The sequence below is a fragment of the Temnothorax longispinosus genome, chromosome 7 (assembly GCF_030848805.1).
Source record: "Temnothorax longispinosus isolate EJ_2023e chromosome 7, Tlon_JGU_v1, whole genome shotgun sequence".
NCBI lineage: Eukaryota > Metazoa > Arthropoda > Insecta > Hymenoptera > Formicidae > Temnothorax > Temnothorax longispinosus.
This window is the reverse complement of record NC_092364.1, coordinates 13,345,240-13,361,150: the sequence shown is the minus strand read 5'-3', so window position 1 is coordinate 13,361,150 and position 15,911 is coordinate 13,345,240. Positions and strand designations below refer to the sequence as shown.

Below are 15,911 nucleotides of genomic sequence, written 5' to 3'. Positions count from 1 at the left end.
AAAGTACATATTAGATAACTTTATAAGATGCATTTTGGATTTATAGCACCTACTTGACTTATTAATCTTTTCTTAACTTATAATTTCATGAAAAATAATGTTGAATTTCCCTCGCAAAAAAGCATTCAAACCTCAGCAGACACCATTTTAAGCCTTGAATACCACGAAATCTATGTGACTTTATTGCAAAAAAATTCATTGAAAATAAAAGATTTAAGTAATAAAGAGAACTAAAAAATCTTTTTTAGAATAAGTAATTTTAATCTATTAAGATTTACGCGCGAAAACCCTTTCCTAGACAAAATCTAAAAAATCTTACGAAGTATGAGACCCTAAATAGTGCCTGCTGATGATCGATAATCGCTCAATTTAATTAAATTAAAGGGAAATTTAGGCCTTTAAGCTCTCAGGCACATAAATTGGTACTATCAAAGACGTGAAATAAAAGTGAAACAAAAACATTGTAATGTAGAACATTAAAAGTGATTGAAAAATAAATAAAAGCTTTTTAAAAAGATTAAATTTACCGAATAAGTAAACATTCGATATTTTCTGTTCTTCTCGCATTAGATTACGAGATATGTGAATTAAACGTGTAAATCGGATATTAAAACCATGAAATATTACGCAGTTTCGACCGTAAATATAGTTTCCATTATTTTACAGTGTGGTGTATAATTGCGTAGCCGAACATTTTCAAGAATAAGAGATCAAATAGGAAGTCTAAGCAAATGCTCAATTACAATTCATCGATTTGCTTGTTGCTTAACTTTTTCCGTGCGTTTCGAAATTTCAACGATAACGTTTAAAATAAAACAATAAATAGTGCGACAATAAATTTTTTGTTTAAAATTCTTAAAAAATTGTAAGAAGAAATCGTCATTTCAAATCAATAAAGATTCAAGAATGACGAGACACATAATAATGAAAGCTCGAGAAATGATATGTTAACAAAGTATAAGTTTTATTTTGATGTTTAAAACGGTAAGTGTGCAGTTGGCATTAAAAAGGCGAAGTTAAAATTTCTCTTCGTGATTTTTTCAATATTCATTCGAAAAAAATTAAAAGAGTTTTTTACTTATATAATTTTCAGCAACACATACAATTGGAGCGATTTGAGTTAACTCAAGCCAATAATTTCAATACAATAAATAAATATTTATCATATGTATAGAAGTAATGGGCAAAATATCAATAATAGTCCAAATAATATAAAAATACATTAAATTAATGTATATTTATAATAACAATATAATTTTCCAATATAAGCATAAAAGTAAATCACTGTAATTTCAATTATATTTTAAATACCATTTTGCGAAAGTGATTTAAAATATCAATCTCTTTGATGCCAACTATGCGTACACTTACGGACGGAAAAGTTATGCAATTTTTTTTCTTAATGAACTGTGGAACGTGTCAAAGTCGCAAAGACGATCTCAAGGATTTGACGCGTACCGAAATTCATCAAAAACAAAAATATTGCAACCATCTAATCTATATAACCGTATATAGGTAGATGGTGCATTTTTTCGCGTTAAAATTCCATACAAGCTAGCAAATTATGAGAAACATTGAGCACACTACTAGCTCGGATGTAGCGCAAAAGAATGTATCATGTACGTAAACCTACTTAAATTAATCGAATGTCTTTAATATCTTTTATAGCTGTTCGATAAATAAACCATTTTTGCACTCACAATCCTGGCTACAACATCGCTGTAAGTCACTGACTGTTAATAGTGATCCTTCTATTATTCGTTCCAAATTAAAAAATTTACACTCAGATCTTCTCAAGTTCATATTTCTAAAAAATTGAGATTTACAATTTTTGCACCACGGAGATTCAAATCGCTGTCTAGAGAATTCCATAGTTTTCGAGAGATTCATCCTTTGATGTATAGATTTAAAAAATTAGTTTTTTAAGATAGGTTGTACACAAGAAATTTCTTCAATTGCCGTGACAAAAAAAAACAAACATGTTTATTATTTGAGAAATATATAACATATAATCACCGAATATAAATAATATATAAATATATATATTATATAATATAGATATGGAAACATAAATAAATATTGTGAGGATTATACGAACGAGTTAAATAATCAATGTAAAGAACGGACGGGCGGGATTACGTTTATACCAAGTAACGCGCAGTAACTTGAGTTTGATCAAATCTAACTCCAGATAAAAAGACAACGCGTTATCGCGAAGAAAATACCGAAATAAATAATATGTACACGCGCAATTTTGTGTACGCGAGGTAAAACACTGACATTCTTTTGGATTTTGATTCGATTATTCGATATCTCTTAGATTCATTCAAATAAACGTTCGAAACATAGTAAAGATAGTAATTCGCGCCATAGCAAAATTGTCCGCATGAAGCTACGAGTGAGAATTAGCAGCAACGTTGAGCTAGTTCGCATACAGTGCGTTTTTCGTTAGAGAAAAGCAGCTGGAATGTGTGCCGTGTATGTGAACGACGATCCAGACATAATGGACATCATCATCGGTCAATGCAGAGTCTTCTTTCGTCTTATCATTCGCACATTCGGATTACAGTCTAATAGTAGTTCTCGTCAATGAACGAGTTCTCCTTACTTCGCGCGAAAGGCGTATTTCCAGTCCTGCAACAGAATGGAAACAAGTTTTTAAGTCTAACTATCTCAAAAATAGGAAAAACCTTGTGTCTTCAATAACTTTTAGATAATACAGTGCTAAAGATTAAATAATATATAGAAATATAATAATTTAAGAAAGTTTTGAATGTATGTAGTAAATAAGTCAATAAAAAAAAGGAATAATAAATTGTTATGACCATTGACCTCAAATATAATATACTTAATTAAATCAATGCATAAAAGTATTTTAACAGTTCTGAGCGACATATTAAGTAAATAAATGGAAATTTTCTACTCCTCCAGTTCCTATCATTCTGCTTTTTATAATATGCTGTTCTTCTGTAATACTTTTATAATTTGTAGATTAATATTAGCCTTAATTCTATTTTGATTGAAAACACAAGATATTTATAATTATAATATTTTATAAAATATTAATAATATTGCTGAAAGAAGCGCACAGTATTAAATTAACTAGTGTAGTATTTATATTTTGTCGTCATAGCAAGCACACAAAAATCGAGGAAACAATTATGATACACAAGTATTACATATTGCTCCGGCATGCTACACAATTCTACACAATAACAAATTTACACTTTACTCCTTCTGCATCTTTCTTGATTGTGTAGTTATTGATATTAGCATCCCCACTCTGTTCTATATTTATTATATTCGATAAAATTATTGCTATTATATTTATTTTTATCACTATTATCGCTACTGTGAATTTCACATCAAGAGCAATCATTAATTGTTGGAAAACGAGAATTGAAGAAGCAAATAAGCATGAAGATGATACATTATAAAAGTTAAATAAAGATACATGACATTTATTCTCAATATAAAATAATCTGATTATTTAGAAGAATAAATTAATGTTATACAATAATAAATTTCTACGCATTATAAAAAATATATCTCTTTATGTAAGAGATGTATCACCTTTATCGACTTGCTGCTTCAACAATATCAACGGAAGACGTTTGTTCATTGCAATTATTTAAAAGAAATAGATTGACACATCTAAGAAATAAATAAAGTGACGGAAACAATCAAGGATAATCACAACTAGTTATATTCTGTGCACTAATAATGTAGAAACAAAAAACTTTACATATTTCTACGAAAAAAATACGCACCTTATCATGTATCCATTCATCGTCAGGAGTGATATATTTCCGCTACGTCATCGGCAGCCTCATCTTGTATTTTGGATTCCGCTCAATATATACTCAAGAATCAAAAGCGAAACAAAAACGACAACGCAAGTTGATCCAAAGAACGAACGGTATAGTTAAGCACAAGTTTTGCGTGCAGAGAAAATTAAATGCACAATATTCCATTCATTACCAACATATTACATTATACGTCCTATAAATTACAGCTTTTTTCACATGCCTTCCTAACGTTTCAGATCAAATGTATAAAATCCTTCTATTCTAAAATTAACAAATTAAGGGGATCCTAAAGCCGTCTGTAATACCGGCTTTTTTTCTTAGCACTAATCTTTTAATTGACTTTATAGAAATGCAAAATTCTTGTCTAGAATTAAAGTACGCATCAAAATCTAGGTCATGGTGGTCAAATTTATATCGAAAACGAATAAAAATTAATATTTTTTGTTAATTTTTGGTATACGTGACGACAATATTTGCTTTGTACAAAAATTCCACGATAAATATCCACAAAATTAGACCGGCATGACCTAGGGACAACATTTAAAAACAATATCGTGCAATTAGATCTAAGATTGAAAACCTAGAAAAAAAGATTACTTTATATAACTTTTATATGTGCAAAAGCACATTCAGGTTGACAGGATAAGCAATATTGCGTGTGGCAAGAGATGGCGCAGTAATCGAACAAAGACAGATGCCGCTCGTTAGACAAGGACAGATATAGATATATGACAAGAAAACAGAATTAGAAATGTTGACATTACCGACGTCGAGGAAGTTCAGCCTTCACTTTAGGATCCCCTTAAGACCTGGCTTCTTTATTTTGGAACCTGTCCTTATAATCCCCAATCATATTCTAATAAAACACTAGAATACATGGAAACTGTATCTTTAATTAAGGCTCCTGGGTAGTCACCGCGGCCATATTGGATTCTTACTATCGAGGCGAGGAAAACACCCAATTTTGTTGTGCATGCCATTTTCAAATAAAAAGACATTTCAATAAAACATCACTATAGGATCGTTTCAGAACACTTCCAAAATTGGCCGAAAACTACCCTTTTCCCTCGACAATAAACAAACAGCCATAAAACGAAGCCTAAACATACGGGAAAAACAGCTGTTTAACGACTATCGAAAGGAGGTGAAAACGTTCCTTCCGCATGCAAATCTTATTTTTCGGCCAATTTTACGACTTTCACGAATACGTTAAGCGTTAGAGCACAAGCACAGAGCAAATAATAAAGAAATAGCACGCACAACAAAATAGGTTGTCAACATGTCACAAGACAGAATTCTCCATTGGAGAGAGTGATAGGAGAGAGTGGCGGCGCCACCGTCAACGCAGAGTTCTCGGCTCAGGGACCAGGAGCCTTAAACAAGTGAAATATTGCGCGTTCTGCCTTTCGTTCATTTTCTCACTTTATACGAGAAAATACAAAGAATATTCTATCACAAGAACTGGCAAACATGTACTCAAAGAATAGCTTAAAATAAAAATTTACAGTTTATAATGGGATAGCTGTTCCCCAAGATAAACGGGAATCTAGAATAAGTGGAGTTTACAGTACTTGCTTTCAGTTGCAAAACTTCTTTTGCCTATATACATATATATATTTCTTAGAGGCAATTTAATCTTAATTAATCTTAATTAATTTAAAACAAAATTATTAAAAGCGTTATTAAAAATTAAAAAATTATTATTTTTTATATATTCTTAGGTATTATTTTCTCATAGCGTAATTATAATAAAAAGTCATAACAACTTCGAAATGTTGTACAATGGAGAAAAAATCAAGAACAAACTGGAGTCTGCGTTTGAAAATAATTTATTTATTATGTATTAAAGTCTCAAGGCACTACCTTCATCATTTTTAATCTATTAATTCAATCGAGATTAAAATAACCATTATTAATTTATATAACAAATTATTCTATCTAAAAAAGAATGTGTATGTATTAAGAGTGCTGATGTCGCTTCGTAGAATATATAAAACTCATATCTATTTTTCAATCGAAATCACACATACTCTTGGTATTTCGCAACGCAGAAATCAACAAGAGAAACATTATTTCTTTTTTTACATGCACCGTTGAGATCTTATAAGAGATATCGCCCACGTCATTTTTTGCCACCGTTAAATACATTTCAAGTATAATTCAAATATATTTCGAATATATTTTATGGATTGCAACTTGACGTTCTTCCTCTAACGAAGTTTTCAAGTACGTTCAATACATCGCTATGTCTGAATTATATTTGAAATCTATTTTTCTCTGTACAATTGTGTAAATATATCTATCGCTGTAAATAAAATATATCTTCAAGACATCTTATCTTATATCTTCAAGATATTATACATGTTCAACAATCGAAATTGCTGCAATATACCGTATAAAGCGTATAAATTGTGATCAAAATACCGCTAAAAGCCACGTGGAATTTTAAAAATCAATTTGGTTATAACGCAAAGTATCCGAGAAAGTATGTTCTATGCTATCATAAATATTTATCAATATATGGGATATACATATCACTGCATTGCAAATTTGGAGAAATTCTTTATGAAGCAAAGTTAAATAAAAATTAGAATACATGAATATTTTTTGATGTATTCCAATTTTGATTTAAATTTAATTTAATTTAAAACATTGGAATATATTTTCCGATAAAGTTCAATGAATTTTATTCCGATTTTTAATTCAATTTATATCTTAATGAATACATATATTATACATATATATAAATGTAATGATGAATTGAATAAAAATCGGAATATTTTTCATAATTATTATTAAATTCTTAACATTTTTTTACATAAATAACCTTTGCCTATTTACTCGAGGCCTTTTAATCATTAATATATCTCGTTTTTTTTTTCGCATTGCTTTGCGAATCTATACTGCACTATATAGTTAAGCAAAGTTACTAATTGCATGATAATACTACTTTTAAATAACGTGTGCGTAATTGTATCAAATTTTGCGGCGAGAAAGAAAAAAAAGAAAAAACAGATGTATATTTGAAAAAGAAAAAATTTTAGGTCAAACTCTATAATGCGTGACAAGTAAAAAAATATAATCACGTTTTTTATTGTTGCCTATCTAAATTTTTTTATATTTCTGAGATTTAATCAATTCCTAATTGCATTTCTTTCTTTATTTTAGTTAAAAGTAGAGACCCTCTAATAAGAGTCTGGCCACCTTGTCCCGCATTTTGATTGGTCCGCCATTTATGCGTGCTTCGGCGAACTTCGGAAGAATTCGTGCGTTCTCGTTCACTCACTCAGTTGAGATCGCACATCGCGCGAATATCATCGTGTATTCATCGTGTGATTTAACCTTTCGCCCATTGTCATCGTGAAGCCACGTGTTGAAGCCTTTTGTCAGTGCTGGTAAAAGATCTATAACTTGTAGATTTCATAAAACATTTCTCGATGTGAAAATATACATAATGTGTCATTATATGTATGTTGATGCGTGATATATACTCTATACTGTGATATAAATTAAAATATATATCTCTCTCAAAAACATATAGTTTTAACATGATTGGAATTATTAATTTTTTATTATTTATTAATGAAAGTTTATACAAAGGTTATGATCTTAGAAGATCGAAGTCGACAAAAATACGTTTAATCAGACCACGTATAAATTATTTGGTATTTTTTGATAATAATTATTTTAAAAAAAGATTTGTAATGTTAAAATACAGCTATTCATGAAGTGGTACGTCACGAAGAGGTAGGTTAAGTGTGCGCATGCGTCAACCGAGTGAGACGGTGAGCATATTGCTTTCTCACTCGTGTGATTCCACGCATAAATGGCGACCATCCAGTTGTGGCCAGACTCTTATTAGAGGGTCACTAGTTAAAAGCAACGTGTCGAATACGCATTTGATTGTTGCAATCTCTTTATATAAATTATGAATGTAAGACAATGACTGGACCTGCTATAAAATCTAAGTAAAAAAAAAAACTATTGAACTTCATTGGTTATGCCACATTATTGACATGCTTACAACGTAAACATTTTAAAATGTTACATAATATTAAACTCATCAATACAAATAGTTTCAGATTTTTAATGAATAATCATAGTGAATATATATCTAATATACCCTTACAAAAAAGTATTACTAGCTGGTTAGTAATAAATACTTATTTTGTGTATTAATAATACTAAAATTAAGTATTTATTAGTACTTGAATCACTGTGATCCAAGTATTGCATAGTATTTTATTACTGGTCAGTAATTTATGAAAGTAGTATTTAATACAGGACGGAGTATTGAATACTTAGTATTAAATTTCTGATGAGAAAGCATTTAATACTAGGTGAAAAATACTTGTGTAATAAATACTTGTGTTGAATTACTGATGAGTATTTCAATGTTAGTACTGAAGTACTGAACCAAGGATTCCATGTGTAATAAATCACTGGCCAGTATTTTAATATTAATACTCAAGTACTGAACTGAATATTCCATGTGAAATTAATCACTGACCAGTACTACAATTTGTATAGAAACATTATAATGGGTAATTCCTGATAATATTAAAGAAAAGAGATAAAAGTAAGGCACAAATACATTTTATATGAAGGTCTGTACTAATTCGTCGTAATAAAAGTGTACAAGTTTTGAAATAGTACTGAGGATATCATTTTAAGATTTAATTCAAAATTTTATTACTCTTTTTAAACTGAATTTGTTTCTTAAGATGATTTTTGAAAAATTATATATTTGCGCTGGTTATGACACATGTAGACTAAGGTAAAAGTCCCCTTTATGGAACACCTGGGTAATCGTGTCCCTCACATGGAACAGTATTAAATAAATTAAAATAAAAAATAATTATGATGAGCTTTGATGAATATAAAAATTTTATCAATATTTACAAGTATTATTGCTTTAAAAAAATGTGCAACAATATTGTTTTGTAATAATTAGTATTAACAAAAAATATTTACTTATACAGATAGAGCGTCGCTGCGTTTCATAAAACGGTACATGCCTTAGAGGTTAGGTACGACTATAACCAATTTCATGTACCCTGTATGGAACAGTAGTTTATTTTATAAAAAACTGTTCTATGAACCAAGAGCTACAAGTTAAGCTATTTCGGGATATTCAAAACCATTTAAATGTATAAAAATAGTTGAAACTTAATGAGTACTTAACGAGAAATATTTGATCGTTCCAAAAAGGGGACATCGATTATGGAACGGGGGGACAAGCTATAAAAATAGTGTTCCAACAGACGTACAGGTACTTGCTTTAGTTTTTTATTTATAATAATTCGAATTTTTAATAAATTTTAATTTTCCAAAGTTTATTTTCATCCTTGAACACCAGCCTATCGATCAAAACTCAAAGTATTTATATATGAACCCTTATAATAATGTTAATCAACCAATAATCTATAACCTCTGCAAAAGTGTTCCATAAAGGGGACTTTTACCTTATATATAACACTTACATCAAATTAAGAAGTAGTCTACCACGTAAGGCAGTTGGCTCACGATCCAGAGGTCCCGAGTTCGATCCCACCAAGGTAAGTGTTTTTTAAATACGAGAAAATATTTATAATTATAGACTGCATCTTAAGAAACAAATTTAGTTATAAAATAGTAATAAAATTTCGAAAAAAAAATAATTTTTTTTTATGCCGGGTAAATATCGGAAATCGAAATATTGGTGAGTAATTCAATACTAAGCACCAGTAGTTCTGTGTAGTATTAATCACTACCTATAATATTTATCACTACCAGTATTTTCCTAGTATTTCCCAAATAAATATTGACAGTATTAAATCACTGAGATTTTAAGTATTTAGTCAGTAATACTTTTCTGTAAGGGTAATGTAAAATGCTACTCCAATAGAGTGGAAAAATGCTATTCCAAAATTGGAAGACATTGAATGTCGTATTCCAAAGTAATTTAGAGTAATGAACACAAAACATTCGATATAATCTATTATTCCTAGAATATCTCTTAACATTATACAAAAAATATCAGTACATTTTAATAATATCAGTTTATAATTCTTAATATTCTTTGTAGTTTAAAATATTCAAAATACTGAAGTTTTCAAATAACATTAAATTTCGTATGTTTTCGACATACTGTATTTATAATAAATATTATTACGCCCGCGCCGAGACGCCCGATAGAAGAAATCGCGAGTCGTCCCCTTGAGTTGGTTGAATAACAACGCCATGGAGATTGGAAATGGAGACTTTAAACCGAACGAACGTGTCAAAGTGACCAATCTGTACTTCACTGAATAAAACAGTTCTTTTCCGCTAGCTTGTCTCCTTTTACTTCCACGAGTTCGGAAGTGCGCGAACGCGAGTGAGTCCCGGGCGTAATAATATGATAGATGAGCTGGTCCAGTTATTTCTTACATTTACGGTATGTGTGAGTAAGCATTTATCTGGAAAGTTATAGCGTTTTTCACTGGGAGAACTAGTGCGCACTAAGTGCGCACTCGCCGCAGGCAACGTGTTTCACTGGGCGTTTCGATGCGCGCGAAAATGGTGCGCGCTGTTTCACTGGGAAGTCTAGTGCCGAGTTTTTGCACTATAGTGCGAGAATTCGGCACGAGCTCCGAGAGACGGTGTCAGTTCAGTGCAACATGGCTGCGTGGGATGGTGACAATGTTTCAAATTCACGAGATGCATGATTAGCATTTAGACTATTAAATTTGCTTTCTTCGTCATCATCCAGTAGTGATAAAGATGATTTATTATTAAAAGAAAATCCGCGGAAAATTCCAAAGATGGAAAACTTTGTTCAAATAATGCATAATCTTATGGATAAGTATGTAAGTACATATATATATATTGTTTCTGCAGATTATTGTATTACGTGAAACAATACCCTTATAGAAATTTAATACTGTAAGTGATTATTTGGCTAGTAATTAATGACTTATTTTGAGTATTAAAATCATTAAAAACAGTACTTTTAATACTCAAAATAAGTAATCAATCACTAGCCAAATAATCACTTACAGTATATTAAATTTCTGTAAAGGTAATATGTATTGTATAAATATATGTAGCATCAATGCTATATACAAATATTATATTTTATTATTTTATGTTTATCTATTTCATAGGCTTTTCCGAAATAAAAATCAAATTCTAATATAAAGCATGTAAGCCTGGCTGGACGTTGTCGTTATTATTTGAAGGTTTTCTTTTTTTTATAATTATAAATATTATTTATTATTCGCATATATTCGCATATATCAACAAACGTTTCGACTCTCCGTTTGGGACCTCTTCAGTATTCTTTCGATTTGTAAACAATAATGTCTTCAATCCTAGTATAAGGACTGATTAAAATAATAGGCAAGCGAGAAGAAAAGCAATAAAAATGTATTCATCTTAAAATATTTATTTATATTGTAAAAATATTAATTAAAATATGTTTACCTTAAAATTATTAATTATATGTATTGCATTAAACATATATAACGGATTGCGGATATTTTTTGTTTACAAAGGAACGTTAAAGAGGACCCGAACGAAAGGTCGAAACGTTTGTTGTAATGTATGCGAATAGTAAATAAATATTTTTAATTTAAAAAAAAAAAGATCCTTTTTTTATCTTTGTTATTCATTGATGACTATCAGAAATTAAAAGGAAAACAGCCATAGTTAACAGTTCTAATATTACACCTATTACTATATTTGGTTTTTCTTTCTTCTTTGGCTAGTTTTCATTATTTTATTACTCTGTATTCGGTTTGGCGAACTTACGTATCAAGTTTAACTTTTCCCGATGTCGCTCTTTTGCGGCTTTCCTTTTTTCAAAGTCATCATACAAATCAAATACAGAGGCACAATGCGCCATAAAACCGCACTGAGAATAATGGACGTGTTTAGTTGGGAGTGCAAAAACTTGCACTTTTGGTGCACTCCGGCAGTGTCGCCTGAACTCGACGAGTTTCCAGTGCGCACTCAGTTCTGCCCAGTGAAAAACGCTATTAGTCTCATGTAAATGCAATTTATACAAGGTGTTCCAATTGAAACGGCGATTACACCCTGTATGTGACTATATATAATACTAAAACACGTAAAAAAGTTTTCGATTTGCATATGACATCAACGAATAAAGAGAAATGCCACATTAAACATCACCATCATTCATCTTTTTTGTCCTCTAAAAAAGTTACTAAACATTTCTGTTCATCTCAGGAAACGACGGCACAAGTAGCCTTACAAAGTGTGCAATAAAATGTGTGTCGAATACAGCTGTCAACATAAACTATTTGGGATGAATAAAATTCTTAAAATAAAAATGTCGACGTTATAATCAATTATTTGAGGAGAATTCCGCAAATAATTCTATACTGGATGATTCATTTGAAAGGTTTCATTTATACTAGGCGTCACGTTTTATCACATGATAGTTAGATGCGCTCTATTCGGAGCATATTCAGAACATACGCATTGTGCCTAGATATGCATCGTGTTTTTATGACATCCTATGAATTGACATTCTTTCACTCATATATTTGATTTCATTTTTATATATATATTCTCTTAAGGCTCCTGGGCTCTTTCCCGACATCTCGTGAGATATGACGTCAGAAGCGAGAAATGTTGAGAATTGACACGTTGAGAATTCTTGCATGGCATTTCCACGTAAAAAGGTATTTGCATAAAATAACACTTCAGATCACTTCAACACATTTTGAAAATACTCCGAGTTTAAGTTAAGTCTACCCCTTTCCCTTGACAGTTAATAAACAGCCGTAAAATGAATGTAATACGAAATCTAATCATGCGCCTGCATCGTATCACATTCCTTTTACGGATATGTTGAGATGTTTAATAACTGTCAAGGGAAAGGTATGTAACTCGGAGTATTTTTGAAAATGTGCTGAAGTGATCTGTAGTGTTATTTTAAGCAAATATCTTTTTATTTGGAAATATCATGCAAGAATTTTCAATGTGTCATTTCTCGCTTCTGACGTCACATTCCAACATGACCGCGACGAGTACCCAGGAGCCTTAATATGTATAAAAAATAACTCTATAAACCATCTCATATAATTTAATAATTATCCTAAAATAATTGTGAGTTTATTGAAGTCAAAATAAATCCTGTTAATACTTTATCTTAATATTTTTAATTTTAACATTCTATTTCAAATCTGATCAATTAATTTTAATATTTTAATAGTTTCTATTTTATGACATCAAAAGATATTCAGAAATCAATCGATTGATATGAATCCTTTATAGATATATTAAATGTGAAAGATAAAATAAAAGAGTATATTTTAAAGTTCTCGCTCGCCCTAGAAGTACATCTACCTATATAGTGACGTTTAAAAAATCATCGACGGATGACGAATGAGAGCACGATAAAATAAAGCTGTTCTCTTTAGCTGCAGTACGATAAATTTTACATTTAAGATAAGTGTTACAAGAAAGCATTATATAGAGAGTGAAAGAGAGTAAATAAAAACTGTTAGAAAAAAATACAGAATACGCAGCTGAAGAAAACGGTGACGATGTGATAAGGCGGAATAGAAGCTAACGAGAAACAGAAAACGGAATCCGCCCGGCCTATGTAGTAGACGACGAATTAATGCCAAAAGCTTGAAAGATCTTGCTTTTAAACCCGGGTTTGTTAGGACTAGCGTCATGTTGGTGCTGGCCACTGCTCGCCGCTGACTGTCCTTCGTGTAGCGCCCTTTGCACCAGTGGCAACGAACTGTTCGCCTGCGTTCGATTGCGTTCGTATGCGTGCGTGTGCGGTCGCCGATGAGATTCGGTCAGATCAGGTTGTGCCGGACGTGACGGACGACGGGACGAAACGAAAAAAAGAACAAAAAGAAAGAAGAAAAGGATAGTAGACGGCTATAAGTGTTTGTGTCAACTACTGCATGACATGCGGAAGTGCATACGGCTAATTTATACGTCGAAATGACAAACGGCAGAGAGAAAGAGACTCACCTCTTCGTGACTTTGTTCATGTTCGCTATTAGCCAGACTGGACCGCGAGCCACGTCTGGTGGAGCTCTTTTCGTCGCCCAGCAGCTGTGCCACTCGTGCCTTGTTCACCAATTCTAACGCCTGCAAAAAAAAATAAAAGCAAATGGTTATACTATGAATCCATATTATGAATCCACTAATTCCATCAAATTTTAATTTCTGTAGATATTACTTTTTACTGCATACATATACATACAGTATATTATTAATTTTAATTTGCAAAGTTTGATCATTTAGTTTTAATACTTGATAATCTAACCATTTAAAATTATTTAACATGTTGACTGTCAACGCTTCAAGCAATAAACTTATTCTTAGACTAATAAAGAAGTTTTTCACAATCACAGGTTTCTTTACTTTATAATTATTAATTGTTAAAATATTGTTTGTACATAGATTATACACGTGTAACATGAAGAAAAAAATTGTGTCACGACCATGTGTGTATTAATTATATATCGCTATTACACATGGCAGTATGTAACATTATGTTAACGTGAATTAAAATTAGAATAAAAAATTAATAAGAAAAAAAGATATTTTAAACGCAGATGAAAAAATTAACTTCATGTAATTTTGCAATGTGCAAAGATCATGCAAGATTCCAGAATCGTGCTAAGCTTTTACTCACTAAACCCACTTGTTGTGCGTGCTGCGTGTGCGTGAAATGCAAGAAACCTCGTTAGTTGTATTATTTGCAATTATACACACGTATTATTTTAACAAAAGAATTAATACAAACGTTATCTACCTCTCTTCGAGATCTCATGGCGCAATCTTCGAGCGTCTCCGCGGCCTCGTATTTACCTTGTCTTCGATAAAGAGCGCCGAGATTTTTTAAGGTAGTAGTGACAGTGGGGGAATCCACTTTCGCGGCCTTGTGCCAACCGCCATACTCGCCATATGGTGTGTTCTCCTTGTTCCTGTGCTTATTCTCCTCCCTCTCTTCAGCCACCTAAAACAGAAATCATAATATCGGTCAGAAAACAATTAAATTTTCAAGAATTTCATCAAAAATTCAAAAAAGTTAAATTAATACTAGTTTCCTCAACATAATGTTCTAATGTAGAGCAAATTTTAATATAAAGTACCAAAGAAATTTTGTGACAGTGAGTCACTGCTATATCTTATAACTTTCACATTAATGTATGTATGTATGTAAAAATACGAAAGTTGAAATAATAAATAATAGTAACCATCAGTCATCACTTTTCCGTTGTGTAACGGAATTAGTTGTGTAATGCTCACACAGAGAGAAGTTTTATTGTTAATCTATAAGTTTTGCAGTTAACTTAAGTTTTTTTCATGGATCAATCTTTTAGAAGATATGTGGTAAAGTAGATTATAAGTTACATTGCATTGTTCTAAAAAGAAAAATTTTGAAGAATTGCAGTAAATAAATCATAAGTCGTGAATCATGTTCTTTTTTTAAATATAATTCTGGAATCTTTTGACTATTACTAAGTGTCCTCTGAAAAGATTTCCAAAAATTAAATACTTGTTCGCAGCTATGAAAACATTGCAATTGCATTGTACTGGTGATTCAATATTCCCGTACTGCCAAATCGGCTTGTTGTCACCATCGATGGCACCAAATTCTCTCTCATGCGCTCTAGTAAGCACCTGTTTGTATAGCACCTCGGCATCCTTGTACTTTTCCTTGCTTCAAGTAACAAGATGCCAGATTGTTTTTCGTTTTAGCGACGTTTGGATCGTCCGGGCCTAGTTTAGCCTCATAGATCTCGAGTGCACGTTGATAGTAACGCTCCACCTCCTCGTATTTACCCTGATTCTGGCACAACAGTGCCAGATTATTCAGTTGCTTCGCCACATCCGGATGATCGCGACCTAGTACCTTCTCGCGAATCTCCAGTGCTCGTTTGCATAGGGGTTCAGCCTCCTTATACTTCCCTCGTTTTCCATATAGCACCGCAAGGTTGTTCAACGTCGCCGCTACCGCGGGATGATTTTCACCCAACGTTTTCTCTCGAATCGCTAGAGCGTCGTTCAGAAGGTTTGCGGCTTCTTTATATTTGTTCTGGTCTCGGTATACAAGAGCAAGTATGTTGAGCATTGTTGCCA

General features: G+C 31.6%; 1 protein-coding gene and 1 pseudogene across 2 annotated transcripts in view; one reads left to right on the top strand and one right to left on the bottom strand.

Annotated features, from left to right (window-relative positions):
* The window catches only part of LOC139816445 (peptidoglycan-recognition protein LC-like), a 71,669-nt gene that overhangs the window by 4,831 nt on the left and 50,927 nt on the right, over window positions 1-15,911 (top strand). The window lies entirely within an intron of this gene.
* On the bottom strand, window positions 1,956-15,906 carry LOC139816278 (uncharacterized; annotated as a pseudogene).